Below are 7,442 nucleotides of genomic sequence, written 5' to 3' on the forward strand. Positions count from 1 at the left end.
ATTTAGAAATTGCTGAGTAGCCCTCAGTGACAAGCTTCATCTAGAAAGCGAGGAGAAGTGATAGTCTATCTTCCAGCAGCTGCATGGCAAAAAGAGCATCTCCAAGTGAAAATTTTAAGCCATAATTTATAGAGGATTCTAGGTGTGCCAGCTGCTACATGGAGTGCTTTAAAAATTCATTAAATTCTAGCAACCCTAAGATGGAGCAACTATTATTATCCTCATTGTACATATGAAGTAAGAAAAATCTAGAAGAGCAGGGACGATTTCTGTTTTTCCCAGCAATGTATACCCAGAGAGTAGTGCAATATCTAACACAAATGTATACTCAGTAAATATTTGAAGGAACAAATAAAAAGGAAAATGAGTGGATGAAATTATTTTGCTGATTGAAAAGTTCTGCATTCACTATAACCTTTCTATTCTCAGGAAGTAGGCAGAGAACGAGAAAGCACTCGTTCTCACCTTACAGACATGGAGCTGGAACTTGCATTTTCCGATGGCTTCACTTCATTTTTCTGATACGGCAAAGTAAGGTAGGGGTCTGTCAACCTTAGTTTCCGCTATTACTCCTTATGTTCTTGTTTTTAAATTTATTTATTTTATTTATTTATTTACTTATTTATTTATTTTTGGCTGCGTTGGGTCTTCGTTGCTGCATCCAGGCTTTTCTCTAGTTGCGGCAAGCGGGGCCTACTCTTCGTTGCAGTGCGTGAGCTTCTCATTGCGGTGGCTTCTGTTGTTGTGGAGCATGGGCTCTAGGCACGTGGCTTCAGTAGTTGTGGCACACGGGCTCAGTAGTTGTGGCTCATGGTCTCTTGAGCACAGGCTCAGTACCTGTGGTGCACAGGCTTAGTTGCTCCGCAGCATGTGGGATCTTCTTGGACCAGGGCTTGAACCCATGTCCCCGGCATTGGCAGGTGGATTCTTAACCACTGCACCACCAGGGAAACCCTGTTCTTGTTTTTATAGACATAAGTTGAGACACTAGACAAATATTGCCGATTGCCAAAGAACAGGCCAAGAATGACAGGAAAATTTCCAAAGTTTCTACTTATATCCTTCAAATAAACTGTAAGCATGCTGAAATCTCTTCTTAACTTGGTGAAGGGTAGCTGCTCCCATTTGAACAGTTAAGCTTTGAGCTGAGAACCCAGCACCACAAGTATCATTTTATTTCTGGAACTAGAAATCCTGAGGTGAATCCTAAAAGGCAATCTAGAAATATTTCTTGTATTCTGTCCTTGGTGATGCAGAAACTGTTCTATGTTTTGACATATTCAAGTGAGTCAAACATTCTGGGGAATAAATTCCTGTTCAGTATTTTGGGAAAAGAAGAATAGGTATAGGTGTAAACATACCTATAGCTATAGATATAAATACAGCTTGAGAATTGCCTCTGTCTATTTCACATTGTCCACAGGCAGGATGGGCAATTCTCATCCCATCTTATAGGGAACATCTCCTGTAGCCACATATAAAAGGCCAAAATTGTGTATAACCTTGAGGCAGCCAGATACCAAGAAGTCAAACATGGTCTATGTATATCTGCCAAACATTATAATGAAGGGCCCAGAAATGGTAAAGGCCTATTGGGTACCACAAAGATTATTTTGGCTCTATTACCACCTATTATCCTTCTGGGGAAAGAGCTTAAGTAGCTGATTTCTTCATTTTCTGGAACAGAGATCCATCTCTTGAAAGATGCTATTTGGGACCATTACAAATTTGTGAAACTCACTCTCTGGGGTGGGCTCCCCAGATTCTAGCTAGTCCTTTTTTTTTTTTTTTTTTTTTAACCTGCAGGCCTCCTGCTGGGAGGCTGTCAGCTTTTTTTTTTTTTTTTTTTTTAATTAATAATTTATGGCTGTGTTGGGTCTTCGTTTCTGTGCGAGGGCTTTCTCTAGTTGTGGCAAGCGGGGGCCACTCTTCATCGCAGTGCACGGGCCTCTCACTATCGTGGCCTCTCTTGTTGCGGAGCACAGACTCCAGACGCGCAGGCTCAGTAATTGTGGCTCACGGGCCCAGCTGTTCTGCGGCATGTGGGATCTTCCCAGACCAGGGCTCGAACCCGTGTCCCCTGCATTGGCAGGTGGATTCTCAACCACTGCGCCACCAGGGAAGCCCTAGCCACTCCTTTTATTTATGCATCTGATCCTCCAGACTCTTGTCATATTCACTTTAGCTTCTGTTCCAAAGCATCACCAAGCTCCTATTTCTCTTAATGGTGGTAACATTTCCTTTGTCTTCCTGAGGTCAATTTGGAGCTCTTAAATCTTTATATCAATAGTCAATTCCTCTTTCTCTTTATCTACAATGTCTGATCAGCTACCAAGTTTGATGGATTTGGCTTTCTATTTTCTCTTGATTCTCTTCTTTTTGTTCTTACTCCATCCCTACCCTTTCATTCTCTTAGAATGTTTTCACTCCCCATCTACAGCTATTGAAAATAAAGACATCTTTTCAGAGAAATCTGAGAAGACTTCAACTTGAAGAATCTTTTCTGAAAGTGCATCTTACCCACTAAATTTGATAGTGCCTTATCCTGAAATTCTACAGCACATGTATTTCTCGTTGCACGTGTATTCTCCATTGTACCATAGTTGTCTGTACCCTGTGTTATTCTTTTCATTGGAATATAAGAAATGTCAGTCTCAGTTCCATCCCTCGAGGGCTGGCAGTATACTGCACCTATTAGCTTTGCACCTAATACAGTCTAATAGAGAAAGTTGAGTGTTCTGAGTCAGACTGCCTAGATTTGAATCCCAGCTTAGACATTTTGAACCTCAGTTCTTTTATCTAACAAAGAACAATAACTATCTTTGAGGTGTGTATTTTAATACAAAGCTTGTATCAGTGTTGTCTGGCATGTAGTAAATGTTTAGTCATTTAATTCATTCAGCTGAATTTACTGAGCAGGTACTCTGTGACAGATATTGTTTTTGGCTCTAAGGATCCACGGTGGTGAACAAGACAGACAAGTGCCTTGTTTCCGTAGGGTGTAGATTCTAGTGGGAAGAGACAGAGAGGGCTGATGTTAATCTGTTATAAAATAGTACGGCTGTACCAGTTGTTTTCAGCTAGTTTCCATTCTGATTTGTAGGTTCCCATGCCATAGTCATTTTTAAAGATCATGAATGCAGTTCTGGATACAGATACTTCATAAAGATGTTGAAATGGAATTTTTGGATGAAGCACCATGACAATAAATACCATACTCCAAAGTGAAATGCAAGTCATTATATATATATATACATTTCAAAAGTGGTATTGAAATCCACTTCCATATCTTTTAAAATCCTCACCTGCAATGAGCATAACTAAAAGTCAGCAGTTGAAGATAAAAGAAGAGGATTTTTGTTGAGAGCATTTGGGATTCTCTGAGTGTACCTCCTTCCCTAAGGATGGAAAGGATAGTCTTACTTCCTTCTTCATCTTAAGAGAGAGATACTTTAAGGAGACCAGTCATGGTTTAACATGATATTTCTTCAGTTTGGGAAACACAGTACCCTTGAGTCTGATTCCTTCTAGAAACTCCAACAGGTGAAAAGTTGGCTAGCTGCTTTGATAGTGGATTGAAGGGACATTGAGTGGCCTGTAGTCCTTGAATTTGTTGAGGAACATAGTATATAAATATGCTCCATGGAAAAATTGTGCATGAAAACACGGGGGAGGGGCTGATGGTTTAACTTCTGTCTAGAAGGGCTGCAGGGAATATTGAAGAGACCTCAGAAGAAAGAACTTGAAGTACCAATGGGTGCTTATGTTCAAAGAAGGAGTAAGTGGCCAGGTGCAACAGAAATGCATTCATACTCCTCAGTAATCAAGATCAGCTGGTTAGGTACTTATTGGAGTATCCATTTATACTTACATAAGTAAACAAGATATCTTGAGAGAGTGGTAAGAGCCATGGAGAAGATAAATTGGGATAATTTAATAGAGATTGACAAGGGTGAGGCAGAAGTAACTTGACAGTGGATGCCCAGGGACGATCTCTCTGAGCGGGTCATTGTAGTCTGGCAGGAAGTAGCCAGGCAGGTAATGTTCTTGAATATCAAGGAGGTTCTGCAGGAAAGGGAATAGCAAGCTCCAGGGCTGTTGGGTGGGAATGAGGTTGACACGTTTTAGGAACTCGAAGAAAGCCAGTGTGCAGATGATCAGTAAGTGGGAGTGATAAACACATACTGAGTGTCATCAGAGAGGACTGTACGGGCAGTTCGAGCAGGGCCTTGCAGGGCATAGTGAGGTGTTTGGGTTTTATTTTCAGTAGAAAAGGAAGCTACTAGAGAGTTTTGAGCAGGAAGTGGCATGAAGTGATTTACTTTTACTTCTGAGTAAAGTAACAGAAAACTGCAAAGTACAGAGATAATGGAATATCAGAAACCTCCTCAGGGACATCAGACTTGAAATAGAGCTGAAGCATTTGGGTTGGACTTGGAGAAGCTGGGAAGAAGGATGGGTGGAAGAGCATATACAGGTACAGAGGCAGGGAAGTACATGACACAAGGCACAATTCCCCTACGGCACAAACAAACACCAGGGGATTGGGATTTTAAACTACAAATTGGTTGCTGGGATGGATTAATACTGGAAGAGGTACCTAGACGTAGGGTGCAAGCAAACCAAGCTAACTGTCCAAATGTGAAACCTATGCAAAGGGACCAAATGAAGAGGTAGATTACAGGAGTGAGGGAGCATGATACCAGTCAAGAAGAAAGATTCCAAAGGAGGGTGGGCTGTAGGGCCTGAAAAGAGTGTCTCACTGGTTGAGATGTGCTAACAGGTTCTATGTTGCCTGTGGCCACGGACAGAGAGGAAGCTATTAACAGTAATGGAGCAAATCAAAGCTATACTTACCTGACTGGTCAATTGTCCTTACTTTTCTCTTGGCAATCCCTTGCTTAGAGCTCCTAAAATCTAAATGAATCACTATACAGCAACTTCATGGCATTTGTGTGAGTTTTATTTTTCCATTTTGTGTGATTATTTGACTAGCATCTGGATCCACAACCAGAAATTCAGCTCAGTAAAACTGAGGACTTTTCCTGATTTTACTCAATAATCTATCCCCAGCATAATGCCAAGCCAATGGTTATTCAGATATTTGCTGAATGAGTGAATACTGCCTCACCTCCTAAGCATTTCATGAGTTTATGTCTGCCTCTCCCAAATCCAAACAGACTAGTACCCTTCTAGCTTGTGAATACACTTTAATTAATTTCTTTATTTATATATACAAGAAGATTTGATTGGCACTTATTGTGGGTTACCCACTGTGAAAGATGCTTAATACAATGATGAACAGGACAAACCTGCCCCCTAGTCCCTGAAGAACTTAACATTTAGTGCAGAATATTAAATAATTCTGCACAAGGATATTATATTACAATTAACATATATGCTAAAGAGGAAAAATAGAGGTTGCCGTGAATAGCCATGAATATGAAGCCCATTCTCTACCCCCAGAGAAGAAAAATATAATCTTGAAGGAAAAAAGGAACCATAAGTTTAGTTTTGATTTGTAAATCTGTGTGGTACCTAGAACAGGCCCATACATAGTAGTTAAACGCCTGTCAGAGTGAAAAATCAAAGCTGACATACTGACCATACACCCTAACTATGCTAATCAGTGTGTTCTGTCAACACAGCACAGAAATCACGAAGTCCTTCTTCTCGTTGTCACATGGGTATGGTGGTCAGGGAATTGCTGAGGAGACTCTCTGTTGGGTAGGATATTAGACACTTATTTTCCATCTGTTTATGCACACAGAGATATTGGCTCTGCCTCTGTCAGAAATCAGATTGATCAGTATAGAAGTACTGAAATTAAATGTTTACAGAGGATATCTCTGGTGATTATTAAAAGATTAGAGTCTCCTTAGAGGTTTTAAGTTGGGCCAGATGGTCATCTATATAAAAGCACTAAAGAAATTCTGGGGGAAAAAAGACAATTTAGAAACTTAAGCAGATAATGGTAGGGAAATTGAAAGACCGGGGTGAGGATGCCAGGATTTGGTGAGTCCAGAGGAAAATCATTTTCTTGCTTAAATGCCCCTGAAACCATATTGTTTATGGATACAAGTTGCCTCTGCTTGCAGTTGCTGTTCCTTCTTGCTGGAACCCTTTACTCTGACTCTTTCCCTAGTTATCATGTTTATGTCTTTTAGATCCCAACCCAAGAGACTTTCCTTGAAGACCCTTTATATATTGGACCCTCCCCATGTACTTTCCCATTGCCTTATTTTGTCCTTCCTAACATCACAATGTGCATTTATCTTGTTGATTTGTGTACTTTTAAAGAACCTTTCTCCCCTATTAAAATGTTTCATGAGGACAGGTATCTGTTCTGTGTTGTTTGCTTCTTTAAACTGAAAAGCAATTAAGGAGGTCAAGAGCATTACATAAATATTTATGAAGAAAGGAATGAATGTTGATTGACTATGGAGGGGATTATAAAGATGTCGTTTTACGTTGGTGAAAACCACTTGAATTTTTTAGGCTTATAGAGAAGGAAACTAACTTTTTGCCTTATCTATTCCTTTATTTAACTACTTCTAATAGAAGGGTTTTTGTGTATGTGTGTGCCTCAGTGTACTTCTATTTTCTTTTCTCCTCTGGGCTTTGTTGAGGTATACCTAATATATAAAAATTGTATGTATTTAGCATATACAACATGATTTTTTTGTTTTGTTTTGTTTTTTGAATTGATGAAGTTGTATAGTTTTATTTATTTATTATTTTTTATTTTTTAACTGAAGTATAGTTGATGTACAGGGTTGTGTTAATTACTGCTGTACAGTAGTGACTCAGTCATATATATATTATATGTATTTTTTTTCATAATGGTTTATCAGATATTGAATATAGTTCCCTGTGCTATACAGTAGGACCTTGTTGTCTATCCATTCTCTATGTAATAATGTGCATCTGCTAATCCCAGACTCCCAGTTCATCCCTCCCCCACCCCCCTCCCCCTTGGCAACCACCAGTCTAATCTCTATGTCCGTGATTCTGTTTCTGTTTCATAGATAGGTTCATTTGTGTCATATTTTAGATTCCACATGTAAGTGATAACGTATGGTATTTGTCTTTCTCTTTCTGACTTACTTCACTTAGTATGATAATCTCTAGTAACATGATGTTTTGATATATGTGTACATTATGAAATTATTACCACAGTCAAGCTAATTAACATATCCATCACCTCACATAGTTACGATCCTGTGTGTGTGTATGTGTGATGAGAACACTTAAGATCAACTCTCTTAGTAAATTTCAAGTATACGACACAGTATTATTAAATATATTCACCATGCTATACATGACGTCTCCAGAATATTTTTACCCTGAGTAACTGGAGTATTTTTTCCTAATTGAACTCCTCCGATGCTTAAACTGAAGCTTACTACCTATTGTTCGGTCCTCTGATAAGAATGGCCTCA

General features: G+C 39.4%; 1 long non-coding RNA gene across 1 annotated transcript in view; it reads left to right on the plus strand.

Annotated features, from left to right (window-relative positions):
• The window catches only part of LOC309624592, a 63,400-nt gene extending 58,648 nt beyond the window's left edge, over positions 1 to 4,752 (plus strand). The window contains exon 2 of the long non-coding RNA XR_014242042.1: positions 430 to 4,752. This is a non-coding gene — a long non-coding RNA (uncharacterized lncRNA). The remainder of the gene's footprint in view (positions 1 to 429) is intronic.
• The last annotated feature ends 2,690 nt before the right edge of the window (positions 4,753 to 7,442 follow it).

This window comes from Balaenoptera borealis, assembly GCF_965194805.1.
Source record: "Balaenoptera borealis genome assembly, chromosome: 2".
Taxonomy (NCBI): domain Eukaryota; kingdom Metazoa; phylum Chordata; class Mammalia; order Artiodactyla; family Balaenopteridae; genus Balaenoptera; species Balaenoptera borealis.